The 12,500-nt window shown below is 43.6% G+C and overlaps 2 long non-coding RNA genes across 2 annotated transcripts in view; one reads left to right on the top strand and one right to left on the bottom strand.

The window, feature by feature from the left end:
* The window catches only part of LOC137975021 (uncharacterized), a 135,346-nt gene that overhangs the window by 19,018 nt on the left and 103,828 nt on the right, over positions 1-12,500 (bottom strand). The window lies entirely within an intron of this gene.
* Positions 1-12,500, top strand: part of LOC137975011 (uncharacterized) — a 13,515-nt gene that overhangs the window by 1,003 nt on the left and 12 nt on the right. Inside the window, exons 1-3 of the long non-coding RNA XR_011117527.1 lie at positions 1-490; positions 9,992-10,062; positions 11,484-12,500. The exon at positions 1-490 is cut by the window's left edge and continues 1,003 nt beyond it; the exon at positions 11,484-12,500 is cut by the window's right edge and continues 12 nt beyond it. This is a non-coding gene — a long non-coding RNA (uncharacterized lncRNA). The remainder of the gene's footprint in view (positions 491-9,991; positions 10,063-11,483) is intronic.

The following is a 12,500-nucleotide window of genomic DNA, read 5'->3' on the forward strand; positions in this document are numbered from 1 at the left end:
CCAATCATCGCACATTTGAATCAACGCCGAGACAGTCGAGTGGAGAGGGCGGAAACCAGACTGGAATTTAGAGAGAACAGAATTAACTTTCAAATAGTGATAAAGCTGTTGAAAAACTTCTTTCTCGAAAACTTTACTTATTATTGGCAGGATTGAAATGGGTCTATAATTTCCCATATCACGAGGGTCATTGCCTTTATAGACCGGGCACACACGCGCATTTTTCCAGTCATCAATAAAAATTCCAGAGAAAAGTAACAAATTAAATATAAAAGTCAAAGATGGAGCAATTATACTAGACGCGATTTTAAGGACCTTGGCAGGAATCTTATCAAGGCCAGTGCTTTTCGACACCTTTAAGTTTTTTAGCGTAAGCGCGACATTTTCTACAGGTATATTAGAGAATCGAAAGGCTGGAAAACTATTCTGAATGTTGCTGAGATGTGTGTTCACGCTATTGGAGGACCTTTTCGTTGATTCAGCGGCCAAGGTTGGTCCTATGTTTACAAAGAAATCATTAAATGACTCGGAAATATCTTTATCGTCAGAAACAATTTTATCGTTAACAAGAATATCATTGACAGGGGAAGATTTTTTACCTTTGCCTGTAAGTGAATTTATTAATTTCCAGCCCGCCTTAGGGTCAGATTTCGCTTTACGCATCATAGAATTTACCGTATTCCTGGCAGATTGATAAAGTATCCAGTTGTTGTGCGAGCCGTATTTAATAGCATGTTTTTTATGGTAATCTCGTTCCTTTATCATTTTCTTTATGTCAAACGTGAGCCATGGTACTGATGATTGTCTCACACGCATATGTCTGATAGGGGCAGGGTGATCTAAAATTGCATTAAAATCAGACTTCCATGCTTGCCAAGCTAAGTTAGGGTCGTTAAGAAATTCAACATTTTGCCACGGGGCCCTATTAAGGTCATTAATAAAGTCCACTTCGACAAAATGTTTGAAATTTCGAACCTCTTTAATAATGGGTCTAGTTTTGGGTACAACAAACTTTCGTACCGCCTAAATTAGACTGTGATCTGAAATCCCAAGGTGAATAACTCCAGAGGTTGCTATATTGTCGACCATATTTGTAAGAATTAAATCAATAGTAGTGGCCGAGGATTTAGTAACTCGTGTGCGCTCTTTGATTAGTTGCTCTAACTGATAAACTGAGGATACGAACTGCAGGGTTCGAGTATGTAAATCAAGGGGTGTTTTGGCATAGTCAGAGTTAATATCCCCCATGAGAATCAGTTGCTTATGTTCGATATCACAACGCTGGACAAATTTTTCATATTCATCAAAAACCTGCATATCCGCGCTCGGTGGTCTATACCAAGTGCTGACTAGAAACGACCTGCTGTGATGAAGATTTATCTCTACACAGATTATTTCCAAAGTGTCGGGCACAAGGTCAATTCTGTTTGTGCACGACAGATTTCCCCTGATATAGAGAGCAACACCACCGCCTGACCGGCTACGGTCCTTGCGGATTATATAGCCAGGAATATATACTTCAGTATCAGAAATAGTGCCATCAAGCTTAGATTCGTTAATGGCTAGCACTTCCAAAGGAGAATTGATTAAAATATAGCGAATTTCATCAATGTGTTTACATAGGTTATTAACATTAATACAGGCAAGTTTAAACCCTCCACAGGATGTGATGCAATGCAGTGGAGAGTAAACATCATTACCTTCTACTGAATCACACTGATCTGTCGTTAGTAGCGATCCCTGCTTTTGCGTCGTCGTGCGTTTGCCAGCCCCAGCAGGACCTTGCTCAGTTGGTTGTAAACATTGGGCCTGCGAAAACCCTGACGCAACATATGTTGCAACATGTTGGATGATGCTGCATCAATTTTGTAAATGATCAAATTTTTCGTGCAACATTTTGTATGTTGCATGATATTGTACTCGTTTGGCCACGTTCAAGCAACATCAGGTCCGTTTAAACTAGAGGAAAAAAGCCGCGGCTTACTTTGGCCGCGGCGTACATAATACGCGAAAGGAACTATTTACACAAGTATAAACAACCAGGCCAAGATTAGTCGCGGCTTATTTTCTCTCGTATAAACGGCCCTACCTTGGCACTAGGGCATGCGCGCTAAGTCGACTTTGTTGTGCGCCTGGGGCTGGGGGAGATAAACATCGACATGTCGCTTTCAAAATATTGAAAATGTTGCGTGCGTGCGGGTTCAAAACATGTTGCAACATCAGGAAACAATGTTGCAAGATGTTGCGTTGGAGTTTTGCCAGCGTTTGGGCAGGCCTATACATGATAGAGGAGATCGTTTATAAATACATTAAAAGGGAGTTGGTCCGAAAACACTTCGTTGAAGCACTCTTCTCTTGACGTCATCCCAGGAGGAGAAGGTTTCTCCAACCTTGACTTTTTGTAACCTCTATTTTAAATAATCCTTAAGCAGAGTACGTCTTTCTTTATCTACCCCATAGGCTTTGAGGTTCGCTTAAAATAGAGGGTTGTCGATATCATCAAAACCTCTTGACATGATCCACCCCCAAGCATGCTTGGATGTTTAGTAAAGTTTTACCTTTAATCAACCTCACTGATGTGCAAAACACCGTCAGCTATCCGCGTGAAGTGAGTTTTAAAAATCTCAGCAATTTTCTTGTTACACTTATGACACTATTTATTTTCCATTATAATAATATCGTTTAACTGCTTCGTTCTCGAGTGCCGAAATGGGCGATATGTGACCCAGAATTTTCGTTCCTTGTCAGGCTTCATTGACTTTCTTATAAAATATTCATTTTTCGCCTTGCGCCTGAACCTTTTCTTTAGTTTGTTTCTGTGTGCAATGGCTTTTGGCCGTGCCTCGGGCCATGTCAGGGACTAGATCACTCTTTTATTTGCAGGGCGCGTTCGAAGGCGACCAAGAGATGGTTTTCGCTAGCGATGGAGTTGGAGTAGGAGTCGTAAGCGTGCTTACGATCTAGTGAAAACCAGAAATCGGAGTCGGAAGAATCAGAACCCTTCCATTTTCTTCCGATTCCGCTTACGACTCCGTTGCTTGCTTACGATTCAGTAAAAACAAGATTGTCGGAGTCGGTAACAGAAGCAAAAGAACAAGCCAATCACAATATACGAGCCTAAGCTCTTCGCTTACTAACTGCTGCGATAAACAAACATTGCGGGCATGGACGAGAAGGTTGTGGAGACTGTAAGACTCTTTCCCGTGTTATACGACAAGTCTTGCAAAATTTGTAAAAAGAAAAATAATAAGAAAAAGAACATAAAAAAGAATACTTGGCAGGAGGTGGCCAAACAAGCTGGCCTTAAATCAGAAATATGTGATGAAAGAAACCAGTCGTATATCATCAGTACGGGACTGATGTAAGTTTTTCTTTTGTCCTCTCCGACACTTTCGCAGCGACGAGGATCCAGAAAAAATCCTCACTCAAATCAGTCCCGTATACACAACTAAACCAGTAAGTCTTGCAAAATAAGGAGAAGATAAAGCCAAAGAAGGAAAGTCTACTCTACGTTCACCAAGTTTTTATTTCTACTGTTTTGGCGCCAAAATTTCCACCTTGGACGTGCCCACTTCTCTGCATTGTGATTGGCTTGTTCTTCCGCTTCTGCTCCCGTCTTCGACAATCTAATTTTCACTGGATCTTAAGCGACGGAACCGTAAGCGGAATCGGACGGTAGTTTTCACTAAGTCACATGTGCTTATGACTGCGCTTATGACTTCAGCACGGTTTTGAGTTATTGTCCGCGTCCACCGTTTTGGCAGTGTGCCAGGATTCCAGCGTTTTTAGTTCACGATAGATGCCCTTGTGGATTACACACGCATTAAATACCACTTATTAACCGAGAGTGAGGTCATTACAGGGAAATCTCAGACAGAGGCCTTGATGTATTTACCTCGCTATCGCCGGTCAATACATCCTGGCCGAGGTCTGGGATTTCCCTATAATGACCGAAAACACGAAATTAATAAGTTATTTATTATATGCCTTTTTTTGCTCACTTTTGGCCTGTTTCTGGTCCTTTGGATATTAAAACGTATTCTCGCTGTGGCTCTCTTCGTCGCTCATACTAAAGAAGTATCTGTATGCTAGTTTTTCTTTCAGTTATTGAAAATGTAGTTGTACTTTGTCCATATTTTTTGCTGTTTTTGCCCATGCGCTCGTAGGTTTTAGTCTCAAATCAAAAGAGTCGTCGAGCCGTGAAACATTTTCATAATGCCCGGTCATTACAAGAAAATCGTGCGACTATTTTAGTGGCATTCTCGTCTCGAAGAGGCGCTGGTTAGCGCTGGGTATTTGGCAGGATCTTGTATGACTGTGTAGCCCGATCCTGGAGTGGCAGTCTCTGTTGCAGGTGGCGCAGACGTGCCTTGTGGAATCGCGCGCAGAGGCTGCGCGTTCTTTTCTCGCCTTTCCTTTGCACGTAGCCAGGACTCGCTTCCGCCTTTGAAACCCCCGCTTTGACACTTTGCCGCCGCGTATCTCGGTGTTTGGCGATATCCTCCCATTTACTGGTGTCCATTAATGACGTCGTTGTAGCGCAGCAGCGGTCGACCCACGCGACGGACGCCCTTCCGCAGTTCTCCATAAAGGATTTCTCTTGGCAGGCGGTCAGGCTCCATGCGAAGTGCATGGTCGAGCCATCGAAGGCGTCGCTGAATAAGCAGTGATGGCATGCTCAATGAGCCAGTGCCGTCCAGGACCTCGGTGTTCGTGACTCTGTCCTGCCACCTGATGTGCAGTAGGTGCCAAAGGCAGCGAAGTTGGAATCCGTTGAGGTGGCTTACTACAGTTATCCGAAGAAAAAAAATCATTATTTTGAAATCTGTGAAATTAAAGCAAAGTGATGTCTCTTGTGAAGTGTTGGTCACTGCAATTGATGTAAAATGTAATTTTACCTAACAAATAAATACAAATCAAGGGAAAACGCTTAATATAGTGACGGACTTACTGGAGGGGGGACTGGAAACTAGACTTTCTCAAAACCTAGCCGTACAACCAGGGTTAAAATTTTGCGAGTTAGTAAACAACCTTTATACAAAACCGTCAACATTTTTTTCAAAAAGTTCTATCAGACAGTTTTTCAGTTATTATTAAAATAGTTTTTGTCATTTGTGAAAAACCTGTCTGGCAGATTTAACTGTTTATTTCTCTACATAATTATTTTTTCTCGCTTTCGGAAATCCTAAAATTTTGAGGTGGGGTTGTAAAGCTGTTTTTCGAGAAAAAAAGCCTTTGAAGTGTCTAGTTTACAGTCCCCCCTCCAGGAGCTCGGTCATTATGTTTAGCATTTTCCCCTGATTTGCATTTATTTGTTCGGTAATTAAATTAATACAAAATTAAATTTAATACATTTTTCATCAATTGCAGTGACTAACACTTCAGAAGATACTTCCTGTTGCTTTAATTTCACAGATTCCAAAACCTTGATCTTTTTCTTCGGTAAACTGTAGTAAGCCACCTTAACTCTCCGCTGCTCCGTCTCCGTCTCCGTCCGCTAACTCTCCGTCTCCACTCTTGTCTGGCATAGGTCTTCCACGACCCACTTCCATAAAGGAGAGTCGACAGGACACAAGCTTGGTAGACGCACAACTTGGTCATTGCCCCACACTTGCTTCTTGAGTTTGGCCATGACAGCAGCTGCTTAGGCGATCCTGCGACTGATCTCAGCATCAAGCGAAGTTGAGCTTGACACGGTGGAGCCCAAGTAGGTGAAGGTGTTCACAAGTTCCAGCTCCGTGTTGTCGATGGTGATGATTAAGGAAGGGGGGGGGGGGGGGACAGCTTGTCTACGAGATGTTGGAGGCCTCCTCGCTGTGAGATGTTAAAGCAGCGTCGCCTGCAAACAGCAGCTCCCGTATGAGTACCACGTAAACTTTGGTTTTGGCGCGGAGTCTGGCGATGTTGAAGAGTTTGCCGTCTGACCTCGTCCGGACGGAGACACTTTCTGTACAGTCTACAAAGGCATACTGAAGCAGCATCGAAGAGAAAATTCCGAACAGGGTTGGAGCAAGGACACAGCCCTGCTTTACTCCACTGCTGACTGGGAAGACATTGGAGGTGGCCCCATCGAAGCAGCCCGTACTCTACATTTCCTGGTGAAAGGAGGTGATGATTGCCAGGAATTTTGGAGGGAAGCCAATCTTCTGGAAGATCTTGAAGAGCCCGTTTCTGCTCACCAAGTCAAAAGCTTTGGTGAGGTTCACGAAGGCGAGGAACAATGGCTGCTGCTGCTCTCGACACTTCTCCTGCAGCTGACGGAGGGAGAAGATCATGTCCACTGTGGACCTCCCGGCTGTGAAGCCACACTGTGACTCGGGGTTGAATTGCAAAGCAAGGCTCTGCAGGCGGGTCAAGGTGACCCGAGCGAAGACTTTGCCCAAAGATGCTCAGAAGAGAGTTGCCGCGATAGTTGTTCCAATCACTACGGTCACCCTTGCTCTTGTACAGGGTGACTATGTTGGCATCTCTCATGTCTCTCATCTCTCATCTCTCCCAGCACAGGCAGAGGAGGTCATGAAGCGGTTGCAGGATGTTTTGCTTCCCATGAGTAGAGTAGAGCTCGAGATAATGCTCCACGCAACGCTGCAGCTAAATGCTCTGATCAGTGATGCGGGGCTATTTTGATGCTCGTAGGGCCGGTGGCAGTTTTGCGTGGCCACAGTCTGATGCTAGCTGGATTTTGGCGCATAGGTTCTGCCAGTACTCGTTGGCACAGTGGTGCGCGGTCTGCTGGGCCTTGCTCCTAGCTGCTTAAAGGGCGTTGCATGTGCTTGGGGAAGGGTTCTGTTTATGAGCCAGCATCGCTTTCCTCTTGGCCTCCTTGACTGGCTGAATTCTTCCCAGCAAGCCTCGAACCAGTCAGCATTCTTGCGTTCTTTCTTGCCGAATGCAGCCATGGCTGAGTCGTAGAAAGAATCACGGAGGAGAGACCATTTAACATCCGGGTTGCTGGTTGATGGTTGCGCAGCAAGTTTCTCCTTGAGCCTAACAGCGAAGCTCTGAGCCGTAACGGGGTCGGAAGTGCCACAGGTGTTGATGCGGTGCAACCCTTGGTCGTTCCGTGGTGGATTCTCAGCCTTACCTTGCTTGCAACGAGTGAGTGGTCTGTGTCACAGTCACCGCTGTGATAGCTTCTTGTGTGGAGGGCACTGCTGAGGTCCGCTCTCTTAGTGATGGCGAGGTCTAGCTGGTGCCAGTGGCGGGACCAAGGGTGTCTCCAAGACGCTTTGTGCAGCTCCTTACACTTAAAGTAGCTGTTGGTGATGCAGAGGCCGTAGTGACAGCGGAGTTCGAGCAACCTCTGCCCGTTCTCATTCATCCTGCCGACACCGAAGTGGCCGACGCAGTTAGGCCATGCTTGCAAGTCGGTCCCAACGCGAACGTTGAAATCGCCTAGCAAATATATGCCCTAGGAACTTGGAATTTCGGATAGTGTATCCTGCAGAGTCTCGTGTAATTGATCCTTGGCTTCTGAGATAGAGGTCAGAGTCGGTGCGTAGGCGGATATGATGTTCACAAAGTCCGCCGACGTTTTCATGCGAAGGGCAAGAATTCTCGATGACACTCCAGAGAGGGTTTCTGTGGTGGCAATCAGTGAGTTCCTCACGATAAAACCTATGCCGTAGTGCCTCGGCTCGTCCCGGGTCAGGCCTTTCCAGAAGAAGGCGGAGTCTCTTTCCATAAGTGACCCACTGTCGGCCAGGCAGGTTTCCTGGAGACAGGCGACGTCGATGTTGAGTCGTGCCAGCTCCATGTTGATGATGGCGGTCTTGCGGGAGTCGTCCATTGGGTCAGCGGAGAGACCAGGGCACAAGGTGCGAATGTTTCAGCTTGAGATTCGAAGAGCTGGACTCTTCGTAGTTTTTCGCTTTTGACTGCTTGGTGCAAGTACTTGCTCTCTTGTCGGGAGGGTCCCCTAAGCTCTATGCACCTAGTAGAGCAGGCAAGCAATGACGGGGCGGCACCTGACTGGCTGGGGGTTGCCCAGTTTGAGGCGGGCGGTACAAACAAAAAAACAACAGAACACTTTATTTCACATTTCCATGACATGGTTTGTAAAACGTATTAAATAATTAGCAACTTAACACATAGAATATTCAATTACAATTTAAACTAAACATTATTACACAGAAAGAAATGCCTAGCAGCTAGATAACCGTAAGGTTTTCGAGCTAGCAGCTACAACAAGTTGCAAAAATAGTGGAGACACTTCACCTTCTTGGGGCGTAATTAATTTCCCTATTATCTCTCACACTGCAGCCCCCCTCTTCCCCCCACCCCCCCCCCCCCCCCCTTATCAGTGTTGCTAGCAAGACAGAAAAATGTTAGGAACTTAAGCAGTCATTATTGAAAGGGGGAGAGGGGAGAGGAAGTGGGAAAGGTTTAAATTCTAGATACGGCGGGCATTGGAAGCTAGAAAAGGTGTCTTTTAATGAAAGTATCTCAGCAATTTTGCAACTTGTTGTAGCTCTTTGAAGGTAGGTTCAAATGAACAGGACATCACAATAACTAGACATACACAACATCGTTGAACATACACAACACAGATGGCAAGAAAATAAAAATAAAAAATAAAAAAAGCAGTCATAATAGTGCATGGCCACATGATTAAAATAATTTTATCATGTTAATTGTTCGGCCAACAAGTATTCTTTCAATTATTTAGGAAAGTTATAAGTTTTAACATGGGTGGGGAGCTGTTGCCACATTTCAGTTGCCATAGCCGATGTTGTTTGCTTTCCTATGTTAGTCCTGAAACGTGGTTTGTAGAAGTTACTTTTTGAAGCATATCTCGTATTTTATGTATGGATTTTACTTGCATAGCGAAAAGGCTGGCTGAATATATTTGGTAATTTGTTTTAAATGCCATTGATGAGTGAGGTTAAGAAGCTATAGTTTATAGATATTCTTAACAGTAAATAAATTCAGTAAGTTAAGTAATGGTAACGTACTGTCTGTATCTGGTCCATACAAGGTGGCAAAGAACATAAGACGAATAACATGATTTTGTTTTGTTTGGATTTTTTTTATTTGGGTAGTAAATGCACTACCCCAGGAGGTTATCGCATAAGATATATAAGGATAGATCAGGTTATAGTATACTTGTTTAAGTTGTGAAAGGGAGCTGTCAAAGGTTGCCATCCAATGAACCTGCAAGCGCTTCCCCCCCCCCTCCCTCCCCCCGTCGGACGAGACCCCTGGCGCTCTTCGGAGCTTAGAACCGGTAAACTGCATCGTCCCGTGTTGTGCCGGAGTCTTGCGACACCGCTGGAGTGCCCTCTCCAGTTTGCGGCCTGGACGGGAAGATAAGGAGACGCTGGGCTGCCCATACGACAGTGTCCCCCTCTGGCTGGGTCCAAGGGAAGGGAAGAACCAATACAACTTGGGGCTAGTTCCTTGGCAGAAGCTGCCGGAAGGAAGTGCTGAGCACTTGCCATCCACCCTAGGGGCACCACTACGAATTCATCCTCGAGGTTTACTCCTGAAGACTTCCTGAGATCAGGTATAGCTGCAAGGCAGCGGAGGTTTGAAATCAGGGTTTACCCTCCCCTAGATGGATAGTCTTCACATGCTAAGAGCCCCATCTACCCTGGGCAACTGGTTTTAAGGCGCCAGTGGCTTCGCCTTCGCCCCTTCTTCTGTCGGTGGTGCCAGTTCCGCCGCGCGGTGGACTTTGCTGACAGAGGCTCTTAGTGTCGCACGCTATTGGGAACATTTGGAGAGATTGAGAGAGCCTAACCTCAAAACCCACTCCCCGGCTATAACAGCCTCACGGAACTACTATTGTAGCCGTCATTTTAGCCATATGATAAAATAAATTGCCCAAAGTCGTCTGGACGCATTATGTGTCTTAGTATAAAAACGACCAATCAAAAGACACAATTTGCATATCTCGTAGCAAGTTTAATTTTCTTTATTAAACTCTTTACACTTTGAAACCCAATTTTGCGCTAACGCATCCTATCTGGTTATTTACATTTCTAAATAGCTTATTATCATGAAACAGACGCTGGTAATCTTCCTTGTTGTCTTCCTGGTTTTGTCATTCATCAATGAAAGGTAATGTACTGTATACCCCAAATTTGAAAGTTATGTATTTGTGAACATTTATTTACCTGTTTATGAGGACAATAAAGTGTCGCTGTTGATCTTGTTCTTGTTCTTGTTGAAAGGTGAGGCACGCTTTCTCGTCTTTTTGACTTGAACTGCGTGATACCCCAAGGTTCATGTTTAGGACCTTTGCTATTCGTAATATATGCGTCCAAGCTGTTTAAGATCGTGGAACATTATATAACTCCCTGATGTTCACTGTTTCGCTGATGATACGCAGCTCTATCTTAGTTTTAAACCACTCGGCAACGCTGCTCAAGCTGATGCTATACAAGCTATGGAAAAGTGCATTCAAGCGGTGGGGAAATGGATGATTCAAGATCAGTTGATGATCAATGATGATAAAACGCAGTTTTTGTTAGTCGGTACACGACAACAGCTTAATAAATTAGATTCGTGTTCCATAACTGTGAGCACTAATAGTATCAGTCCAAGCCCATGTGTTAGAAACCTTGGATCGTGGTTTGACAGCAACTTAAGAATGACTGATCATATAAACAAGGCCTGTAATGCGGCATTTTATCATTTACATAGCTTGAGACGTATTAAGAAATACCTGTCGAGAGATTCTTTAATTACTTTGGTTCATGCTTTTATAACCAGCCGCCTTGACTATTGTAATGGTTTATTGTTTGGCTTACCAAAGGCGCAGATTGCTAAATTACAGCGTGTACAAAATGCAGCAGCAAGACTTATTCTTGGCATTAGAAAGTTTTCTCACATTACACCGGCGCTTTATGAGCTGCATTGCCTGCCGCTTTCTTTGCGTATTGACTATAAGATTTTACTTTTGACTTTCAAAGGTATTTATGGCCTAGCGCCAACTTATCTTGGCGATATTATTAGTATGAGATCGAGTTCATTATATAATCTTAGGTCTACTGGTAAGCTGTTATTGGACCATCCCAAGGGAAAGATGCTTACAACATTGGGAGCAAGATCATTCTCAGCAGCAGCTCCGAAGCTCTGGAATGAGCTACCAGTGGAGCTTCGTCAAGCAACATCACTTAAGAGTTTTAAATCTCGACTTAAAACTTATCTTTTTAAGAAGTATTTTTATAGTTTGTAACTTAGTTTATTTTATTCTCACAGTATGTAAGCACATGTAAATTTGCGCTATATAAATTGTTAAATTATTATTATTATTATTATTATTATTATTATTAATATTATTATTATTATTATTATTAATATTATTATTATTATTATTATTAACATATAGTAATAATGAATATGCGAAATTCATATTCAAAGTTGTTATGGTTTTATAAAATTCTCCGTGTGCTTACCTGAAGATTAGTTAGTTTTGCCAACTTGATAATTCAGTTCGAGGTTTCAACTAACACAATTCTTTGTCCTCCGTTTTGAAGTGATGCCTGGAGCCGCCGCCGCCGCCGCAGCCTCCGTCCTGCGCGTGGTACAGCAGTTTTGCACAAACGCAAATACAATGACAAAATCCTTGCTATCAAGACTTCACAAGATGACGAGGGAGGCAAGACAACAAAGCATCGTTTTCATGACGATAAGCATACCTATGAAGATCCTAATCTACTGTAGCTAAAAGGAGAGCATTTAGTATCACTGAACGAATCAAACCTGTGTATTCTCAGAAATAAATAAGCCAATAAAGAACAGTCTTGATTGTGTCAGCTTTGATCGAATAAAATAGATTATCGTAATGAATTTGCACCTCAGGTCTACCGCCTTCTGCCAAATTTGCCCGATTTCTCTACAACAAACGCTGCCGTGAACTGTGGGCATTCGCTGGCACATTCCACATTCCCACATAAAATACAGAAAACGGCAAAACAAAAAACATTAGTACTAACAGAGACAAATTTATGTCATTCGCGCCAAAATATAAATAGGGAGCGGGAGCAAGCGTGTTTTTGAGATGCAGACGGCAACCGGAAGTGAGCTGTTTTCCCTTCTAACTCGTCTTCACACAAATACATTAACATTAACATTATTTAAGTATCTTTTCTCCATCAGAGATGATTAGTATATAAATCTGGGAGACACCACTTTCCTGGCACACGAAATGTTCTTTTCGGGTTGCCGTCCGCGTCTCAAAAACGCACCTGCTTAAGCTCCCTAAAAAATTATCAAAGGATGTGGACGAAATAAAAAGACAAAAAAAAAAAAAAAATACCAGTCTGTGTTCCCTAAGCGATTCATTTCGCTCTCTGTCTCTTTCTCGTTTACATTTTCAGGTTCCACATTGCGATGGATTGTTTCAAACGGTAAGGACGAGGCCCAACATCCATGGAAGCTTCTAAGGTTTCAATCTGATCTGGGGAATCTGGGGCTATCAGCACGAGCTACCATAATTTTCCCAATTGCACAATATTTGTGTTCCACCGCTGACGTCACAAACACCCCCTGTT

The sequence above is a fragment of the Montipora foliosa genome, chromosome 1 (assembly GCF_036669935.1).
Source record: "Montipora foliosa isolate CH-2021 chromosome 1, ASM3666993v2, whole genome shotgun sequence".
Lineage (NCBI taxonomy): Eukaryota > Metazoa > Cnidaria > Anthozoa > Scleractinia > Acroporidae > Montipora > Montipora foliosa.